The 22,430-nt window shown below is 51.6% G+C and overlaps 2 protein-coding genes across 4 annotated transcripts in view; one reads left to right on the plus strand and one right to left on the minus strand.

The window, feature by feature from the left end:
• Rab3GAP1 (RAB3 GTPase activating protein subunit 1) overlaps positions 1-22,430 on the plus strand; it is a 302,634-nt gene that overhangs the window by 208,693 nt on the left and 71,511 nt on the right. The window lies entirely within an intron of this gene.
• Positions 1-22,430, minus strand: part of LOC142566293 (uncharacterized) — a 59,607-nt gene that overhangs the window by 19,845 nt on the left and 17,332 nt on the right. The window contains exon 1 of one of the 2 annotated variants that reach the window (XM_075677201.1): positions 20,499-20,612. The exons of the other annotated variant lie outside the window; for it this stretch is intronic. The gene's annotated coding sequence lies outside the window, so the exon portion shown is untranslated. Of the gene's footprint in view, positions 1-20,498; positions 20,613-22,430 lie in introns of those variants that run through there. 2 annotated transcript variants of the gene reach the window in all.

Here is a 22,430-nt window from a genome sequence, read left to right on the forward strand (position 1 = left end):
TTCAGGGGGTTGTTCTTCGGTGGGGGGGGGGGGGGGGGGGTGCAGCTTTTAAAGGGTACGTCGGGCTAATAAAATTCAGTTATTTGGTTGGTGTCAATTTCAAGTCCTATTTGGCCTAGTGTACGCCTGCTTGTGGGCCTATAGTTCAGACGTATGGAGTGCTTCAAATTCAGCTGATCAAGTGCGTCACACACACACACACACACACACACACACACACACACACACACACACACACACACACACACACACACACACACACACACACACACACACACACACACACACACACACACACACACACACACACACACACACACACACACACACACACACACACACACACACACACACACACACACACACACACACACACACACACACACACACACACACACACACACACACACACACACACACACACACACACACACACACACACACACACACACACACGCACGCACGCACACACGCACGCACGCACGCTTTCGCGGACGCTTTGGCGAAGAGCTCCATGCGTCTCCTCCTTAGACTTTCTCATAGTGCACGTTCTCGCGTGCATCTTGCCTGTAGCGTGGCCCGCTCAAGGGTCGCCGTCGTGCGCCCAGCCACTCGTTGAGAAACGCGCCCGATTGGCATTCGGAAGGCGTAATCCCGGCGTATGCGGCTTTCCGCTTCCGCCGCCGACTATGTGGAAGGCTCCTCTGCGGCCTGCTTCCTGGAGCAAGCCGGCGATCTGAATGATCCCGCGCCTCGGAGAGAAGCTGCTGCGTGGCGGCTCGCCTTCTGCGCACTCCCCCCCCCCCTCCTCCTCTTCCTCTTTGCCACCTTATTTTTAGGCCCCACTGGCCGGCTTGTGGCCTTTCGCTGTGACCCCCTTTGTGGCCTGGCGCGCTTTCTCGGACCCATTGTCGACGGCTACTCGCCTATATGATGACGCCTCGCGCACAGTGGCAGTCTGCGTTTCTTTCCTTCGACAATCGCCGGCATTGCGCGCGCCTGCTGCGATTGCGCCGCCTCTGTCGCCTAGTATAGAACGGCGTGTGATTTCTGAAGTGAGAAAATAGTGGCTCCTTCTGGCATGCGGCTGCCACCCGGCTCCTCGACTGGCTGTACAGAGGTTGTGCCTTCCGACACTACACAGTCGTACCAGTTGATGCAGTAGCTGTAAGAGGTGCAGGTGTAGCCCTTGTTTTATGATAAAGGCACGGTAAATTCATGTACCAGAAATGTATGTTAACTTAGCGTTAGTTTTTTTTCTTCTTTAATGCAGGAAAGAGCTGCATCTAGGTTTCGTACCTTCATATAAAGGCTTATCGCCAATTTTATTGGTGGTATACTGTTGCGGTTTACACGGCGAACGCTATTGTGTTAGTGTTGTTTTGATTGGACTGGGTACCCGGTTAACACAGTTCAGCCATTTTCACAGGCTCCGCAGCCACGTTAGAGCAATCACGTCCTGCTGTACACCGTTCTGCTTGCGTTGAAGTACGGTTCGAATCAGTGCCTGAATTCACAAAGCTTTTCGCCGGTAAGTACGCTGCCTTCGGTTGGCCGCCACCTGCTCGTGGCCACTGCTTTAGCGTTCGAACTACTTTGTGAATGCGATCCCAGAGCTCCGTATTCACAAAACTGTGACGCAAGAGATCGGTCGCTGCTTGAACGCCTACCATACTCACCGTAATCAGTGGCACTCATGGTAACAAGACGGCGGGTGAGATTTTTGAGAAAAATCCTGAATGTGACGCGAGTTTCATTCGCCTGTGTGTGTCGAAGCCTGACTATTTATTCCATAGTGCGCGCCCCGGTCTCGCAGCGCCGGGGGTTGGAAAAGGGGACAGCAGCACTTCTCTGCGGCATAAAAAAACAGCGCTTTCAGATGGATTCCTGCACAGAGGTGGCACATGCTCTGCCGCGCCAACATAAGCAAACCAAGTGCCTTGTACGCGGAAGCGCGCGCATCTCGGGCGCGGCCCGAGAGACCCCGTTCCGGCGCATTCCATGCGGGGGTGGGCGCCGCAGGTAATGAACGGCTTGCCTGCTGGGGAGGCAGTGTTTGTACACGGCGCACCTCGTTGAGCGTGCACTGCTGGCCCTCCTCCTCCTCAGTCACGACGACGCCAGCCGGTCTCCGTTTCGGCCGCTCGGCGTGCCAGAACGCGCGTGACTCAAATCGGCTGCCTTGCCCAGACTTTCCCTTGGAGCGTGCGTTCGATTGCGCAGCACTTGATCGGCCACTTCGCCGGCTCGGTGCCGCTGTAGCGACGGCCGTTCGCCGCCGGATCTCATCGTTGCTCGATCAATGGGATTCGGCTCGTCGCCGCAGGCATGCCGCGCTCCACCAGCGGGAGCAAGTACCGTGCGTTTGCAGCCGCCCTCTCTTCCGTCGGCATGCGCCGCGGTGGTCACTCTCGCACATGTAGTCGGAGGCGAGAATCATCTCAACGCGGGCCCGATACCGTGCTTTTCATCGGGCAGCCAGCGGGAAACATGGCCGCTTCATTCACTCGCCGTGTTTACCGCTAGATCGGGTGTGCTGTGAAATGGTTTGGCGCTGCACCGCGCTTTGAACCTGATTATCGGTGACTATCAGCCGAGAAAAGTCTCCCGGCTGAAACAAGCCGTTACTTGGACGGCACGAGCGCGCCAGCCAAGGACTGCTCGCCGCGAAGGCCATGCTGCGGGCAGGGCGTGGGACGCCGCACTCGACGGCACTATCTCCGTGTGTAGTGCGAGTCGCCGTCTGTCGCGCCGCATTTAATCCGCTGCTGCGACACTCGCGGGGACGGGGACGGAATACAGAAACTGCACGCCTTTTCTTTTCCTCGGTTCGCGCGAGGGGGCACGTCGCATGTTTGTCGAGATTATCTCACGAGGAAAATAACATCGACTCGAGTATATAAAACGCCGCGCCTTGAACAGGGGAGATTTGCGCAGGAATCAGTAAATGCTCATCGGAAGCAGAATTCGGAAGCAGTGTTGATAAGTGAAAATCGTCTCCTCGCGACGAGAGAATAAGCGCAGCCGTGTGCGCCTTCGTCTGTGTATATCGAAGAGCAGTCGTGGCGGACGCACGTTGTGTGTGCACTGTCCTACATAAGGTGCCCTATGATGGAGTTACCTGTGATTATTCCGTAACAGTTCTAGTGCGGCGCCTTTCAGCACTGGTAGTTGCCAAAAAATGCACGAGATGTCAAGCACATACAAGCGCGCCATGTGCGCTGTTTATTGGACATTTGTAGGTGGCGGTGCACCCTGTGGCCTGTTTTGGCGCTCCTGCACCACGCTACCGAGGAGTAGCGGCTGTGTGTTACACGACTGAAGTCGCCTTCACGTAAAGCCAACAACCATCAACAAATGCTGAAGTCGGTACGCCTTCGTCACTACGAGCTGAGCTTCCATTGTGAAATGTGTGACATCTGCCACAAGGGGAGCTTTCTCCTAAAGGGAGCAATAAGGGCCTGATCGAATTTGAATAAGATTGCGGTGCTATACTTCCGCACCATGAAGACCTGCTTTGCGCAAACGCTTTTACAATGTTCATCTTGCCGAACCCGACGGGCAGGCGCATCTGCCAGAGCCCGTATGTGCGAAATGTGCACGCGCCCATATCCGTCTCTCTCCTTTTAGCTACAACGTTGTTTTCGTGCTTAAAGTCGAGTGATTATGCACTGTACCAACCAGCACGCTCCCATGGCGCGCATATTCTGCCCCCCCCCCCTTTTTTTTTTTTTTTACACGGCAGCCTTCCCTCGGCATAATAGTATAGAGACAATAACTTCACGGTCAGTGCAACCACTGGATGAACAATCAGTGAGAATAAATCTCTGGCAAGCGGAACATTCTGAGATATTTGTTCTATATATGCCCGTATCAACACGTGCAAACCCGTACGTGCGTCATTTGTAGTTTGATTTCACATTGGTTACTATAGCGCCATCGGAAATGGCCTGTGCTGCCAGCTGCTTAGTGTTTTATTCGTCTTTCTCGTTCGCGTCATGGTCATCCTTTCAATTAGGCTTCGTGTTAGAAAGGAACTAGCGTGCGCAGATTGTTTTGTGCAGGGCTTGCGAAGTTATAACCCCATATACCGCTCCAGAATGAGAAAAGTGAAGACGCTTAATCTCGGGCATGTCTGTTTGTCGTCTGTGAGTGCCTAGTTAGGCACTCGCGCGGTGCTCTCTGTTGGCGGGACTGGTCTCGCACCGTAACGATACGGGCGGCGTCTTGCTGATTGGGTTGCGGTGTGCCAGCTGCGGCTGACGACTGCTCAAAACGTTTCCGCCGGGCGTGAATGAATCATGCCAGGGCGTCCCGGGTCGTGCGTCTTCCGTCTTTGCGATCTCGCAGACGCGAAGCGGCGCGTCACGCGGGGATGACCTGGCGAAGCCACCCTTGTTTGTCCATTCGTGTCGGTCGCGCCCTTGGCGGCGGCGGCGGCGCCTCAGGAAAACGCGCATCTGGCGGTGCCGCGTTTCTGCGCCAAGGGCGGTGGGCGCCGCCGGTCCGCGCCTTTTGGCTTTGAGGCGCCGGTCACACTGCGCACGTGTCCCGCGCTGCGTGTTTGACACTGACGTCAGAAAACGATCACCGCTCGCCGTATGTCGTCGCCGCAGCGGTGAGCTCTGTTCGGTGGGACGCGTTGGGAACAGAACGAGGTCCGAAAACCCATTCGGGTACACACGAACGCGGCGGCGCTCTAGGAGACAGCGAGGCGCGCTCCGCTTCATTTGTTTTCGGACTGAGTGAGCCCCCCGTATGTGTGTCTCTGCGCCGTTCTTCCTACAGCTGGTGTATCCGACGGCGTTGTCGAGGGCAGCACTAAAGTTCGCAGCTTTCGGGATGAAACGTAGAGCCTTACTCGGTAAACCGTGTGTCCCAGCTAACGTTAGCCGAGCTGTTTGACGAAAAAAAAAATATTAAAAAATCACCGTGCAAGATACGATTGTAATACCTACGGTGCTCGGTCGTCAGAGATTTGACGATCGAATACCGTAGGTCTTAAAATCGGTCGTGCACCGTATTCTGTCTCATTTGTTTTTCATCTCTTTTTCTGTTGAACAGCTTGTCTGACGTTAGCTATAGCACCCTTTATATGTGCGGAAGACACTCAGCACAAATCGAAATGCGAGCGAAGCAGGGGCATTCTACGTGGGCCCTTGCACTGGCTGAAAAGATGTTACGTTGGCCGTCGACGTCGACGAGCGGGACCTTATACAGTGCCCAAAGCATCCGAAAGCGATAATACCGCTGCGCCAAGAAAGTTGGCTTTGTGCCGAATGGCGTTGACGGCGTGTGTCAACAACGTTTGCGGCTGTTCTCTTGCTCGTATGACTAAGTTTGCCTTAACTTGGCTTCAGGTTCTTGCTTCTCCCACACTCTCAATAATACCGTGAACGTTTTTGTAGTTAGCCAGGTTTTATCAAGGCGCCGTTTACTCGGAATTTTTCTCGCCTTCTATCTCTCTTTCGTTGACTTCGTTATAACGGGAGCGACAAGTGGAGACTGTAGGTGCCCATCTATAGAGGCAACTTCGTTCTTCGGCATACGACCGTTGACTGACGGCTTACGCCGTTACGTGCTTACAAAGCGCTGATCACTCTTTTTGGCCGACATTTCTCAGTACTCGGTAGGATGGTGTCTGCATGCGACGTGGCAGAGCGTATGTGCTGAAGTGTCGATTGCCGCACGCGTCCGCAGTTAAAACTGAACCTGCTGCAGAGTTGCTGTATGACACTACTTGTAACGGTGGGGCAGTGTGTCGGTGGCAGGTCAGGCAGGTCCACCGCCGCGCCGGCTACTCGGGGTCGAGCCGGACAAGCGATAGTGCCAAGTGCGCCGCTTCCACCCGCGGCCTGAATGGAGGCACCAAACCTGTTTGCCTCGCCTGTCCGTTGCTCGGCTGCTTCACGCTGCTCGCGCCCGGAATGACAGACGCTGTTGCTCGCACTGCCCAGATGAGTTTCTCCTCCCCACGTTGGCCGTGCAGTATACTTGTGGTTTGGCTGCGCTTATCTGGAAACACGTCTCGTAGCTGACGGCGTCAGAACTGAGCATGACTGAGAGGCTGATTACGTTTCGGGCTCGCAGCATGCATAACGCTGGAGTTTGTGCTCTGTTGTTAGTTTATGGGCTTTCTTGTTCCGCTTTCGTGCGTGCGCGCGCGCGCGCGCCTGTTGTTGGTCGGAGCTCAATACGTTATGATCTCTCCATGCATCGTCAATTTTTCGCTGTTTATTGTATTTATTTACAACTAAAGCTGGTGATTTCTTTCATTTTTTTTAAAATTTAGCATAGCTAATGCACCCGTGCTTGGAGCGCGTTAGCGTCTTTGCGAGGCACGCTGCTGATGAACGCGTTGCCGGTGCCTTAACTGCGGATGCACAGAGTCTGTGTTGGTATATTTTCTTTACTGCAAATGCTGGTTTTTCGGACGCTGCACTCTGTGGAGATATTTGTTGTTGTTTTTCTCAGCCTCCTTTATATTACATGCGAAAAATAAAACATAAGAAATGGTGATCACTAAAAATTGAGTAGCTTTAAAGCCGAAGCTACCGATATAGGTCTACCCAGGATTTCATAAATGTCACGTCTTTTCAGTGTGCCAGGCACTTTGTTTACGCAGTGGATGTTCGAAATACGCAAAAGAAGAGGCATATTGTTTCAGACTTAGTTCTCTTGCGTTTGTCTTCAATGAATGAATGATGGCGTCCCCTATAGTCAAGGGCCTGTTTCTTTGATAACTGCTCGTGTTTCCGCAATTCCCCGATGTGCCTGCGATGGTGACACGTGCAATGCTCTCGTCCTCATGAAATATTCCAGCCCCCCCCCCCTTCCCCCCGTGATGCGCACGTCTCCTGGCGCCCTCGGCGTTTCCCCTTCGCGCTTTTCGTATTCGTACACTTTCTTGGCGTTGTATACGCTTCGCGCAGCGTTGTCGCTCGCATTCCCACACCATCTGCGCTCTTTTGTCGGTGCTAACGTTGCGGACGCTAACGCTTTAGCGCAGGCCTATACCGAGATGTCTTCTCGGATAAGGGCTGCTGCCTGCTCGCGTTTCTGTGTCCCAGGCCTGTCGGAAATAGTGCCAGTCTGGCCGGTCTATTATACCATCACTGCGCCGCTGCAGCGAGGCGGCCCGATGACGCGTCCGGTGTCTTTGGTGGCTGTCGGTTTTCAGCACCGCGCCGCCTATTGTGCCCTTCCACCAAGGCGCGCCCGAAAGACGGCAGCTAGGCTGCCTTTCGCGAAGGCGCTGCGAGCCGCTTCCGGATGGCTTGCGCTTCCGACAGTCTCTGTGTGAGCGGTCTGTGACCCCATTTTCGTGTTCATTTGGAAACGACATGACTCCGCCGTTGTTACGGCAATAGAAAACGCGTCTCTTTCCTTTGTTTTCTGTATGTGTTAATTGGTTTGATTTCGTTCGTGATGGTTCAGCACTTAAAGCCGCTTCCAACGCCCGTTAAGAGGCGCTTTCTGTGACTACATCTGGCCTGTTTTCACGCCGTGGTCCTTTGATCGGTGCGTTTCTGAGCACGTTTTGGGATGGCCGACGATGCTGTCGACTTCGCTGACGCTGTGTCTGTTTTTCGTCCAGTACTTGCCCCTGACCTCGTACGCGTCTCTGCATTATGTAAACTTTATTGATAAAATTTTTTTTTAGATTGTCACGATCATCGTCTTAACTTTTCATCGTGCTCTCTTGCAGTGGCATATGAAACGAAGGTAGACGCGAAAGATTGTGGCTATGTCGTGTGTCATTTTTCGTCACAATTCTGTTGTTCACACGTCGGGTCACGCTTCTTGCGCCACTGCTGCACCGCGCGAGTAGCAGTACAGTGTTATATGTGCGATCACAATGCAATGCATTCCGAGTTGAAGCTGTAGTAAATGCGCTGGAAGTTCTCGGGCTTTCTGTTGCTCGATACGCGCTACATAAGAGTGTTTTTCCGAGCGTGAAAGAAGCCCGCGAATGCACGCATAGTGCCTCGAGCGGCCAGTCACGCGGCAATATTGCGGTTATTCGCGGGCTTCTTTCGCGCTCGGAAAAACACATTTATGTAGCGCGTATCGAGCAACAGAAAGCTCTATCGGGAGTTTCTCATGCTGCTCTACAATCTCATTGACACTTTTCATCTAATTATAATATTTGAGAAGTTGATAAATTAAGACTAATTACGTAATTAGGTGGAATGCAAAAAATAATCTGAGTATCTCCAAGAGATGGCAAACGACATTACCTTGGTTCTGTCGAGCTACGTGTCATTTGCATATGTTTAAATCTTGGTGCATGATGGTTGGGACATCCTGCATATCTGTGAATGCGTTAGAACAACGTCGAATTTATAACTGTTGTTCTGCACCTTGAATTGCACTACTTGACCGAAAGTCGTGCAGGATATTATTACGAGGAAACATACCCATCCTTCTTTTTTTTTTTTTTTTTTTTAGGAGACTCACGAGTCCAATCGTCACGAACCTTCCTTAAACCGTGTTTTCGAGGCTGCAGAGTCCGCTCGCGTGCTCTGGAGGGCATACGCACGACGCAGGGTTTTTTTTTTTTTTTTTTTTCTAGCCTCGGGCTGTCTTCGCGGATGATTGTGGAGGCCCACGGTGGGCATTATCGTGGCGCGCGTATTTGGATGAAAACGCATTTTTGGCCGTCCTATAGCCTCTCGTCGATTGGTGTAATCCGGGAACAATGTTCCCGTTGATAACGAGAAATGACTGCTTTCTGCCCCTTCCGTGCCGTGCCAAACACCCAGGGGGAAACAAATACGAGGTGAAGGCGACCGTATATACAGATGCTGTATACGGTGCTCCGCAGGTTTCGCGTAGTGTGTATAGTTTCCCGGCCACGACGCAAGGGACAAGCCGGCCTGCGCTGCGATTCGTGACAGCGCAAGCGGGATAGGGGGTATGATCGTGTGACGAGGGGTCGCCGTCTCCCCGCGGACCGTGCACGAAATTGCCGACTGTGGACAGCAGCACCGCGTCTGTTGTTAGCGTTGGCCTGAGGCAGGACCTGTATATATATATATATATATATATATATATATATATATTTTCCTCGTTTCCCTTGCTCTGGCAAATGACGTATCTGCGGCTGTAGCTGGAGGACAAGTAAATTCTTGACAGACAGCTGGAACGGCAGCCGCCGACCGTGTGCCTCCTCTTAAAGAAATGAGAGGAAATGGGAAAGTGTCATCAGGTGTTGATGTGGTTGATGAACTTCTGATAAAATGAAAGAATAATAACCGTGTTCTTCTTTTTTTTTCTTCCTCTTTTTTCCGCTTCGGCACGCACATACACGGGGTGGTCGTCTTTAAGCTTTGTGGAATCTTTAAAAATCGCCTGTCGCAGAGCAAACTACAATATTCAGGGAGGCGGACATTACTTGCACGAGGAAGCGAAACACATATACAACTAATAACCTAAATTACCTAATAAACTTCTTAATTAGTTACTTTACGCACATATATTGCAGTATACAAATTTTAGCCGGTGAGTTTGCCAGGGCGTATCCAATTGGAATGAATTTTCAGAATGACATCAGTTTCGATGATATGCGCCATCAAACTCGAAGTAAAAACTACTTTTTAAACAAAACGCTCTTTTATGCTTTGTAGCGCAAAAGTAACTGGAACGCCGGTGTATTTCGTCCCACATTCTGGGAAATAATATATCGAAGCTAGTGTCATCCTGGAAATTCATTTCAAGTGGGTGCGTCTTGCAAACTCACCGGCTACAATTCGTAAATTGCAATATGTGCGGCAAAATAATTAATTCGGAAGATACTTAGTGAATGTTTGTTAATTCGCTGAATAGGTGTTTCGTTTTCACGTGTTAGAATAAGCCAGCTCAAAGACAAGGATTATGCTATCTAGACCACAGGTGATAAAAAAAAAAAGATACGTAAAGCTTGATAGTGATCACCTCGTATACTGCATGAGTGTTGCCGCCTTCCAGCTGCGACTCTGCACATACATACGATGCGTTGTTGTTGGCAGTTTCTCCTATTGGCTGCCGTGCTCACTCTCTTCTATCGCTTTCTTTTCGTGAAGACATCTGGTGGAAAATATTTGGGTGCGGTAGCTGCTATGTAGCGCTCCTTGGTGTATTAGTAATCACCATATGTGGATTTGAAGTTGGCATCATCAATTACTCGCGAACTTGTCCTGCGACTCCCTTGTGTTCGTTTTCATAATCTGTGACCGCCTTTTGCTGTCCAAGCGGGGTTGTGCGATATAGCTCGCAAGTCAGGATGCGTGCTTTCGAGATGTGGCCTATAGCGATATTTCTGTTTTAGACATTCGTAGTTTTCGTAAGCGTCAGGTGCCGTAATACAAGGTTTCGTCTTTCCTCGTCGTTGACCTCTGCCAGTGGTATACCGTCGTAAATGGCTAGTGTCGTTGGCGAAGCACGCGAAACGAAAAAAATAAAAAGGAAGAAAGAATTAAGAGGATCGAACTGGAAGTCTGAATCGCAAGAACTCGAGAAGAACGTCTGTTCTGACTTGCTAACACTCGGGGACTGCACTCGCATTTTTTCATCGGCGCACACGACTAGCACTCCAATGAAGAGTGGAATGTGTCGAACTGGATTATAACACCAGCAACAACAGGAAACCGCCGCTGAAGAATTTCACTCGAACTCCGTCCTGAGCTAACTATGTCGAAATAACAAGTATATAGTATGTATAGACTGGCCTTAATGTTCGAATGTGTACCGAGTAATAAGAAATAGAAATAGACCCTTCTTAATTTAGTTTTCTAAATTAGCAGACGCAAATTCCGCTAGAGGAAGTGCACAGCCACGCGCTACGAACTAAATAAGTGCGGACTTTCATTTTGCAGACCAGCCACGAGCGAGTTTGTACTCAACGAGCACTCCCAGTGTCTCCGGCAGGTCTTCTGAGCGTGGTCAACTTCGGTGTGTCGCGCACCACCTTGCATTACGATGGCAAAATGAGTAAACGCCGAGGAAGAGCCACCGTTTGTCCCATCTCTCGCCGAACCTTTTGCTCGTGAAGGGGTGTCGAGGAAATGAAGGGCGTCTCGGGGCTCGGCGGTGCGCGGCTTGTGCGCACACTGGGTGTTCCTGTAGCCGCTGCGGCGTCTCAACGGAGGGCTCGCTCTTCAACCCTCTGCATTGTGCAGCTTCGCCGCCAGCAGCTAGCGAGCCGGCGGTCGTGTCCGCGCAGCCTTCGCTGGGCGTGAATGGGGGCAGCGGCGAATGGCCGCCGAGCTCCCTTTCCCCCTTCTGCGCGGGGTTGCATCCGCGCGGCGAAGTGTGCCACATAACTGCATGCTAAATGCAAAAGAAATGTGAACCGTGAAGAGATCCACATGGACTTGCGAACGGCTGACGTCTGCGTCGTCGCTCCGCGTATACGTTTCTGCCTGGCTGCATTTCTTATCTCTCTCTCTCTCTCTTCGAACACTTTGCTCGCGGTTGTGACGTAGCCTGTCGCTGCCGCTCTGAGTGCTTGTACTCGCGTAGAAATGAAAATGGGCGACGCGGTTCAGCGCGTGACCTTTTCACGCCTTCCTCGCGCGCAGGACACGCTGTGACACGGTGACGCCGGTCCTGCCTTGCAGGCGGCGACTCTGGTGTCGTCAGAGTAAAGGATCCGCTGCGTGCCATGTCGCCTGTCACGCCCGCAGGGGCGTTTCAAATGCGAATTTCTTCAGCGCGTCTCCTGGTTCACCGCCTACTATTAAAAAATAAATAATAAACATTGCTGGCGATGTTTCTCCTTGATGCTCGTTAGTTAATAGCTTTCAGTACGCTTAGCATCATGTGTGTGCTATGCTGTTTAATTGTTCGACAATCAGCCTAGATGCGGCGAGAGGCACTATAAAATGTGTTCACCTGGCTCTGACACGCGGCGGCGTCCGCAGTGCTGGCAGCCAACTGTAGGTTAGGGATATATCTCTTGAACGCGGCAAATCTCATTCGGTGTTAGCCATTGCAGAGTCCTTCCATGGAAGGACTCTGGTCATAGCATGATCTTCTCAGATCAGGCAGCGCGCTCCGCCCGATCTCGGAGGCCGTGGTCATAAATGGTCGCTTATCTCCCGCGCGGTGGCGTAGTCGCTTTGGCGTAGCGCTGCTAAGCCCGAGGGCGCGGGATCAAAACCCGGCCGCGGCGACCGCATTTCGATGAGGGCGCGCAATGCGAAAACGCCCGTGCACCGTGCATTGGGTGCATGTTAAAGAACCCCAGGAGGTCAACATTAATCCGGAGTCCCCGACTACAGCGTGCCTCATAATGAGATCGTGGTTTGGCACGTAAAACTCCAGAATGTAATTCAATATTAGTATAAATTAGCTTTCTGACGCTCAAACGCAAGACTGAATCGCCTTATGGTTTTTCTGCTCGGAAATGTATATGTACTAGTAGTTTTAAGGGCAGTCGGCCCTGAACCGTGCGCATTTGACCTTTATTAAATGAAAGCGTAGTACAAGCTTTCACCTGCCACCTCTCTGCGACACCATTTGGTTGCTACATCATGAATGCAGTTCTCAAGAACTTTTCATTGTCTCGTGGCGGGTATCGACTTTCTCGCTTGCCACGAAGGTCCGACTGCATGTGCAGCTGCTTCTATAGAGCTGAGCCGACAGGATCGTGTTATTAGCTTCTGCTAGCTTGCAGACGTAGGCAGAACGTGTGCGCAATGAAGACTGTGCAACAAATGCTAGACGCAGGCCTCCCGCTGTTTTCGAGACTTGCTCAACAGGAAGCGCCGTCACGCGCCACGGTTGTCTCGCAAACGTGTGCCGTCGCGCAAAGCGCGCTGTGTTCAACGTCCGAGCGCGGCTGCCGTGTTGCGCGTGGAGTTCGCGATGTCCCGCGAGCGTATGATACCTGACAGGCGTGTCTCGCACCGTGCAGCGCGATGTCGCTCGTGCTGCGCGGGGCCGATGCGACGAGATCGTTTCGGTTCCGGGCGAACGGTGTGTGGCCATGGGGGCCGCATTTCATGCACCCCACTTTGACTCATTCTGGCTACTCCGATGCAAATGTTTCGTGAACGAGTCTGCGGGGACAAGAATTTGCGCCAGAACAGGGCAATGAGCCGTTGACGTGCCAAAAAAGAATCCCTCTCCTTGGCTCATATACGCGTCCACGCGCCTCGCTCTTTTTGAAGGGAACAGCGTGGTGCGTTTACGATCGTGGAGCTTCACACACTGGCTTTGAGTCGCGTGGCAATGTGACAGCAGCCTGCATGCTGCTGCGGACTGGTGGGGACACTCGTGAAGTCTTTCAGTTCGTGGTTAAGGCTTTTCACTTTTTTCTTTTTTTTTTTCCTGACTAGTTTCATCAAAAGGTGGTGTGCAGTGTCAATTAAAGAACAAGATATTGTCATAAAAGGGCTCCGTGACCGAGCACAGATCGACGAGAATCGATGAAGCGTGATGAAAGAGGGAGCAAAAGAAGTCTGCAAATTCACTCACTATATAGCCTCATACATCGTGTGGAAGGTTCTACGCGAAGAAAGGCGATGGAACTGTCGTGAGCACGAACCCTAGAATGCGAATACGCAGTGGCAAACTTGCAATCGTCGGACGTTTTTCTATACGCCACGCATTATCGTTGGCCGACGCGGAATGCGGCCTTGATGCCCTGTACGTTGACAGTAAATGCCTCGGACACAGAATAAACCTCGGGTGTTGTCGTCTTTCGAAGTGCGACCTCCGCCTCGAGGTCGTGCGGCTCTTGCGCGCAGTCGTCGGCGTGCGTGCCAGCCCTGTTGCGCGCGTCGGCGAACTGAGTCCTCGCTTGCGCGTTTCCAGCGGTGGCCCGCGCTCGCCAGCGGGCCTCTTCGTTTGGGAACGCTGCCCCCGCGCCGCCCTCGTAGTCTTTCTGCGAGAGGCCGAGCCAAGGAAGCGCGTGCTGTCCCTTTCAATGGCTGTTTACTCTGGGCGCGCGCGGCCATAGCGCAGGAGTGGCCGCCGGCCGGCCTCTGACGCGCAGCGGGGCTCTTCTTTCGGACGGCCGCATTTGCATTCGGAAGGGCGCTTGGTTATGCAACGCTCTGGCCGCCGCACGGCGTAAGAGCTAGCTGCTCGGTAAGGTCCCGGCTGCGCCGCCGACGGGTGGGGGAGGCGCTGGTAACGAAGGCGCGCCGCAGCCTTGGCGACGTTGTTGCGTAGTGGTTTAGCCGAGCTGCATGCCCCTTATACCTAGGATCGATGCGCGGCAATGGGGCACACGGGCACTTTTGGGCCAGGCTGTCTGTGCAGGCTTGTTAATATGACTGGCGCGGAAGTTGTACCCCTATGCTCTGTTACCTTCTATTATATATACCCCGGTCTCCGCTTTAGAAATCGAGGCTGACTAAGCGTCGACGGTGACGCAATGCCAATCAGCGCGTGTGCGGCGATTCCAACGGCGTCAGACGAAGGCATTCTCTTCGGCTATTCTGGCATCGAGCACGCGTGCATATGTAGGTTTTATATAGCGAGCACGAACTTCATCTCGATGAGCGGCCAGGGGACATTTTTTTTTTCTTTTTTTTTTTTCGTCTGAGACACGGAATTTCGCGGAAGTGTATTTGTAGCGTCGGTGTTATGAGCGATATAAATAAAAAGTTGTTGAATGAAAGTGACTGCCAACGGATGGGGTTGAAATGTCTGCCAACCATAAGGAAGAAACGCAGGTCTCATTATTGCTTCCTTACTTCTTTATTATTTGTAATGAGGACTACGTATATGCGATTTATGTTTGTGGTAAGCAGTACTCATTGAGGTACAGTCGTCATCAATATAAAAAGGAACAGCGAATTTTTTCAAACGACAATAACTCCTGGTCCATGGGTTAAACTCTAGGAACTTGATACGTAACAGTAGGTTTTCATGTTGAACTTTTAGTATGATTGAACACTTTTATGGAGGGATTGTGTGTTTAGCCCCTAAGGGCGTTTGAAAAAAAAAAAAGGAGTTCCCTTTCATATTGATGCCGATTGTGCGTCCTCGATATTTTGTTACCGGGAACAAAATATCACTGGCGCTCACCTTCGCTCGCTCTTTTGGACTATTTTCATTATTGCTCATAAAATATTCTCTTTCGTGTTAATTGTCTATGATGCCTCCGATTTATTCAATGGTAGTTGGGTACCAAAGATAGTAGAATGACCAAAATACGTTCCGCTTCTTTGTCCATTTATCTCCGTACGTTGGCGAGGTTCTCAGTGGAGCTGGAATGCTATAACGCCCATTTTTAAGCAAGGGTACTTACGCGGAATTTTATACTATTAGGCAGTCTCTCAGAAAACTGTCACCGATGCCATGTATCACGCGTATGATGAAAGGCGCAAGAAAAATCAAAGCAGCCATTGTAGAGCTGGCGACAAGATCTTGTGGAATACGGGTTCCGCGAAAAAAAAAAAAAACCGAATTCGAGTCCAGTTTTAGTTTGTATACCCAGTAAAACACTACGCCGCTCTGTTTGTCGCTCATGCACTAGTACAAACAGCAAATCTGAAATCCAAGCTGCATGTACAGTTTCATGAAATATTTATTTTCGCTCATACGTACCGTACCGTCAACTTTTGACGCCGACTACCACGCTTACGGCAACACATTTCTTGCCGTGCGCGCCGGTCACGCTCGCCCCCCACTTTTTTTTTTTTTTTTTTCGTGAGCACAGAAAAGCTTTGGGTGCAGTCGCCGCTATAGCGCTCGTAGTGGATTAATGATGATCGGGCGCGGCATATCAATTTGTTGGTATAATCAAATACTCTGGCGAACTTGTCAGCGGCGCATGCAGTGACTGAGAGCGAAACAGCATGCTGTCAACCAAGGAAGTTTCGTGCAGCTTTCGTGCCAAAATGTAATGCCCCCATGAACACCAAAGTCAGTAAACTTGCCTATACAGAAAAGCTTCTGCAAGTCAGCGCCTTCTGGCGGCCCTCGGTGCCCTGGCAGCCCTCGAATGGGCGCATGCGCGGAGCAGAGCGCCGTGGTCGTCGCTGCCCATGCGGTGCGAACGGCGGTATTTGTAGCGCCGTTCGCAATTTCGCGGCGTACCTTGGCCCGGCCTGGCACCTTGGCTTTCCTGCTTCGCGGAAAACAGCTATAGGGTAGTTGTGCATGCGACCGAGCGCGCACCTGTTTTGACGAGCTTTCCTATAGCGACATTCTGGGCACGCAGCATCCGTGTTAATTATGCGTGTGCGGTATGGTGCAGCGTGGATGCGAAAACCGCAGTATTTGTCGCCTGAGGTTAACATTTGTTTTGTCGCCCATGTAAAATAATGTGTGAAGACGAAGAACCTGCGTTATTTCCTGAACACGTACCTATAGCAAGTTCTTTGCGCCACGAAACAGTGCATGAGCAACGTACATATATATGGCGGCTGCGTGAATGGCAACGTTGTTTCGCGCGTGCGTGTGTATTCCACTATGCACACACACGACAATGGTGTACCTTACATGTTATTCAGATCGGGAAGTCGCTACCGAACATGCACTTTTGCATCGGAAGAATGAAAGCTTTGGTGCGCAATGACTTGAACAACTTTAATGACTGGTGCATTCAGCCATAAATCGAGGGTATACGAGAGGTTTATTTTGCGCTATCGCGACAGCGCTGTGTAGAAGCGCGCAGCTGGCGTTTGCGAAGCCGCGGGGTTAAGTATAAGCTTCAGCTCGTTAAGCACATCGCAAGCAGTCCAAGTCACGATCTTCGGCGGAAATATAGCGATAGTGCCGTGTGATTCGGGGGCAGGTCGATGGCAGTGTATCGATGTCTGTGTGCCTGCCCGCGCGCAGTAATCGCGCCCGCACTTGTCCATACAACGCCGGTTCAGGCCGCCCCCTGGCCGAAAACAAAAATCTTCCCCGAGCGGCACCGTACGCGCAGCCTCGACGGAAGGAAAAGGTAGATGGTTGTTATTACAACGGCTACCACCGGCCGCATTTCGCGGACACGACGGACAGTGCCCGAGGTGCCGCGCGCCCTTCGATCGTATCGTCGGCGCGCACGGGGAGGCCTTCGGCGCGCGCCGTGCTCGCCGGCGGAAGTGCTTGGCGCCGAGTCGCTTTCACTGTTGCACGGCGGCGGCCACCCGTCGCGTGTTGTTGTTCGATCGCCCTCGACGCTAATGGTCCTCTTGATTTGCTTGTTCTGCCTCTCCAAGTGAGGCTCGGATTATTTTTGAGCGCCACGACCCCCCGGTTATATTTGGCAGGCGGCGTGCGACGGAGACACGCAATGAATGGGCTGCGGCGAACGTGCCGTGGTAAATGCAATGTACACTCGCTGCAGCCATGCTTTGGCGTCACGTTTGTGTGGCCCGATCGTGCGGCGAGGCGGACGCCGCGGCTTCATCGGCCAGCCGCCCTTATGATTTTGCCAGCCTGTATCGTTGCAGGGGAATTGTCGCCTTGGGAAGACGCGCGCCCTGTTGTGTCTATTTTGGGAAGGCCTACGAGGATAAATGCGAAGGGGTGTTATTCTCTCGTCCGGAAGAAATGACTCACGAACTCGCGATGCTTCGGGAGGCCGAGTGTATCTATCCTGTTATTTTCAATAACAAGCCCATTGCTGAATCGCCGTTCACCTGTCACTTACGTTTTTCTATTCCTGATGTAATAGGGATGGCGAAAACAGACGGAGGTGCCTCAGCTCTTAAGGATAGTTATACTTGACCTTGGTGACCCTGGGTTATGGCTGCTTTGAAATGTATACGGTCAGATGAAGCTGTCTTTGTTTTCATCGTGCGCACTTGGCGTTCAAGAAGGCGCTTTTCAGTACTGCTTTTTCTCTGCCGTTGATTTCAGCTGCATTGTTTATAACTACGCTCTGAGTATATCGTTAAAGGCAACAGTGTTTCAACAGTCCCACTTTTAATATGGATGTACTGCATGTTTATACTCAATGCCAAGTAATTAAGCGACACGCTTGTTTACAAGCCCTTAGTGAAGCTAAGGATATCTAAATAATATCCCAAGTCAACGATTTCTCTCATTTGGCCCACGCGGACTCTTACAAAGCGGCGACCTGCTCTCTTCTGACATATACTGCTGGAGTATCAAGGACGGAGGAGACGAATGGCATCTCAGCATCGCAGGCGAAACGCCAGATTCTGCGCCGTTGCGACCGCGTTCTCAGAGCTGGCACGTTCACGCAACCCGAAGAAGTTCGGTGGCTGGCGAAATTTTCGTTTCAGAATTGTTATCTTGTGTCCTCGAAAGTTGCGCAACAGAGGAATGAAGCACCCTTTCTTGTATGTATGTATGTATGTATGTATGTATGTATGTATGTATGTATGTATGTATGTATGTATGTATGTATGTATGTATGTATGTATGTGTGTGTGTGTGTGTGTGTGTGTGTGTGTGTGTGTGTGTGTGTGTGTGTGTGTGTGTGTGTGTGTGTGTGTGTGTGTGTGTGTGTGTGTGTGTGTGTGTGTGTGTGTGTGTGTGTGTGTGTGTGTGTGTGTGTGTGTGTGTGTAATGAACGAGACGAAAGCAAACCGAGGGTCCGATTTTGATTAGTCATATCATAAGAAGCCAAGAAATAGAGACACCAGGGACAGCATAGGGGTGTCTGCTTTTGTTGGTTTCTGTTGACCAGCTCATGAACTCGAGTTGTACTATCTGCCACAGGCAACGTCTAAGAATTTTTGAAAGTGTTCGCTGAAACATCCTGCATATTATTCTGCTATCCGTCAATAGCTGCGGGCTTTCTGCTTGCCGAATACGTGCATCGCACTTCCTTCATTATTTGGTCAGACTGCCGGGTCTTAAGCAGGGACTTAAGATGATTGTACTTTTGCATGCAGAAAGCAGATTGCTTGAGAATGCACGTCGTGATTAGGTCTGATGGAAACCGGAAGCGTTAATAGCAGCTGGAGGCGGGTTTGCAGTACGACGACGGAAGCTCTCAGATTCTTACTTCAGGATTACAGGCAGTGGGCACCAAGTTCGTGCGTTCGAAGATTTGTGTCCATTAGGCATAATGCAGTTATGTGTAACATTGTACCAAATTTATTTTGTAATTTCGCTTCTCGCTTTTGAGGTTTGTGTGGGGCTCCGCGCAGTGGAGCTCTCGATGCCAAAAAAAGGAAAAGTGATACAAGCAGTAAAAGTATACATGCAAAAAAAAAAAATCAAGGTGAAATGGTTTGTAATAACTCGGTCCGCGTTCTGTCACGCAAACTGCTGTTCTTTTGGATCAAGTTATCATTAAGGAACATCTGTCATAGAGACAAAGCACGCCTCCTTTGCTTGGCTGTCAGAATTGAAAGCTTGCTTGGCGGTGTCTTGCGCAGAAGTCGGCTGGGCAGACACTGCGGTATGCGTGAGCTTTAATATAACGACGGGCGCCGATACTCGAGAGCCGCGTTGTGCACACCTGCGGGCCTTGGCGGTCAGTGATCGAGGAGTTGTACCCCGCTTTTGTTTGCGACACGCACGAGAAATGAGCGTGGGCAGCCTACGGCGGCGGCCTCTGGCGCTCGGGCAGCATCACCTTTCGAAGGGCCCCACCGTGATTAGAGGTTGGCGCTTGGGTCCGTCGAGGCCGCGGTGTCGCCTCTCGCCACAATTTCGATTCAATCTATTCAAAGGGCCGCATAGACATCGCCGCTCATATTACCAAGGTATCCCCCTGCAGCCGCTGCGGTATCTTACTCCGTATTCGCAGCACCCTGTATGCGCAGCCTTGTCTGCAGATACGCATTGTGAGTTCTAACAGGCTTTCCTTGCTTTCTTGCGGAAATTCTTCCCCTCTAGGTGTCACATTGCGTTAAGACATTAGTTTCTTTCTTCGCTTATTTGTTTCGTAGAAATTGCGCATCGAATACAAGAAGGGTAGGGTATTTTTCCCAAGGGTGTGTTCTTCCATTCAGTGATTGCCTTGTGCCATTTATTAAAACCTACAGTACATGGTAGCGTATAATACCACTAGCTTATGCACTGTGACTGCAGGTGGTTTTACTTGTAGCCTTTATAAGACCATTACCTTAAATATCTTCGAACGTCCACAAATCCATAGTAGTAGTGTGAGCGCAGTTTAAATGTCGACACTAATGCGATCAGAGCGTCATTGCTCATATATATATATATATATATATATATATATATATATATATATATATATATATATATACAGGTATGACAAAGTGATGTCAGTTAGTAAAGAGAACAACAAATAATGACGGGCGGTGACGCTGCAGGTGACGTCATTTGGTGACGCTGCAGTCGTGGAGACCATTTCCAGTAAAGTCGTTAGGTTAGGTCAAGGTATGGAGAGCGTTTCCCTGAGCTGCTTGGCCGCTGTATAGCCTGTTCTGAATTACGTATTTAGGCGTAGGGAATTCCCATGACTACAGGTCGATTGTCGTTCGCGGCCTCGAGCGCTCGCAGGCATCTTTCCCGTCCTTTATTGAACGGCCTGTGGATCCGCGTGGCACGTGCGAGATTGTGCGTAAGCATCGTTCTCAAGTTTCCGGAGTGCACGTATACGCTGGGCGCGCGCGGCTTACCGACTTCCGGCGCCTCCGGAGTCGCTGGGCTGTCCCGGAACAGAATGCGCAGAGAATCGGGAGCGTTCGTTCGGCGCACACGCATGCCGTCCCAGTCCTGTTCGCCGCGTCGCATCAGCGTTTCCTCCAGCGCGCGTGCACGCAGCTGGAGCGAGTGGGCCGCTCCCTGGTGACCTGCCCAACCTCACTCCTCGTGCGGCGCACTTACGCCGCGCGCGGCGTTTGTGTGTACGGCCACCTCAGCGCCGTAACTGGTCTTTCTAATTGAGTGTGCTCCCTTTCGCGCGCTGCTCTTGACTAATGCTCAGGCCCCGATGAGGTGTCCGCGATAGCTGCTGCTCTCGATCGTTTCCTCGTCGTCTCTCTCGCCCCCGAGGGCCGGGCGCAGCGCCAAGCTTAAAAATGCGGCTTGATTCAGGATAGCGACTTTCGCGCAGTGTATACGCAGAAGTGGAAACTGGTCTTGACACCGTCGAGGTCGCACTGCTCTGGCGGAGGCACGTACGCGAGCGCCTGTTGTCGCTCCTCGCCGTCGCGCGACCGGGCTGTGGAGAGTATAGTGGCATCGTGCGTCACGCCATTGGCGTACAGAGCCGCTTTTCTCTTGACCGGTACGCGTGCCACATGCGTCCTGGCTGCCAGCGGCGCACGCTTTGCCGTTTTACCACGGACAGCATTCACACAGTGATCGAGCTACGCTGCGATGTCCAGTATCTGCATGACTATACGCGAACAATATACTCTGCTAGAATTTGCGCTTCGTGAACGAGAGATCGCAGCTTCATTTCGATTCTTCGAATTGCGCCAGCGCATATTGGTATAGGCGGCGAAAGTTCGAAGACGCCTGCGTTGATCGAGTCGAGGTTAACTTACCGATCACGCGTTACTAAATTTGCATTCCGGCAATGTCTGGCTGGGGAACTTCAGGCAGTCTCTACATCTTTGTAATAACGTTACGTATACTCCTAACGCAATGCCGGCGATTGACGTGTGTGTATTTTATGCGCTTGGGATTGTATTTTTGGTGAATTTGCCGGAGCGACTCTTTAGCCATATTTATATTCACACTATAGTATTTATGTTTTGAATCCTTATCTTATGCTTATACGCCACCTGCGCGTCAACAGTCTGTTTTCCTATTGTTTCTTCTGGCCACCTTCGCCAACTTTCCGTTTGTATTTGGCTTCGCGACCCGTTGATTTATTGTCATTCGTAAACTCAGATTTCCAAACACCGCGCTCGCGGTCTCGTTTTTCCTGACCCAAGGAGAAGGCACTTTTCGACCGCGCTACGATCACAGAGCTAGCTCTCGATCACGGCGCAGGAACGTCCTTGAAAAAAAAAAAAAAAACATTTTGAACAGGCGTGACTGGCGCGGGCCTTCGGGTATATCGCTCATTTCTTGGTTTTTCAGCATTCTCGAGCCTTTTGTGTTTCCCGAAGCAATTGATGGTAGCCGCCGCGGTCATACACGACAGCGATGGCGACACTGTTCAGCGGCTTTCTGGGCGCCCGCCTGGGCGGAGCTCCGCTCATTGGCGCGCGTGCTTTCGGCGCCCGCCGCCAGAATCATTTATCGTGCCCGCGCAACCATTGTGCGGGGGACGTCCGGCTGGTCCGACCACTTCGGCCTCGGCTCTCGCGCGCAAAGCGCGTGCCTCGCAAAGAACGCCCAACACGCTGGGCGGAACGATCGCGCTGCCGTCGTCCACTCATGCCCGGCTGGGTTAGTTTTTTTGCGATGGTCCCGCGGAGCACCTTGCTAGTAGTGCCTTCGCGGCAGCGGTGCGCCAGCGGCAGGCATCGCCTTTGAATTCCCGCCCGTTGATCGGCAGGCGTGAGCGCGTTCTTTTACGTCATGTGCAACGAGATTTTGGGATAGCGCCGCCTGTGAGCGGCGCTTTAAGATTAAATTCTTGGGTTTTAGCGCCA

This window comes from Dermacentor variabilis, chromosome 1, assembly GCF_050947875.1.
Source record: "Dermacentor variabilis isolate Ectoservices chromosome 1, ASM5094787v1, whole genome shotgun sequence".
In the NCBI taxonomy this organism is placed as follows: Eukaryota; Metazoa; Arthropoda; class Arachnida; order Ixodida; family Ixodidae; genus Dermacentor; species Dermacentor variabilis.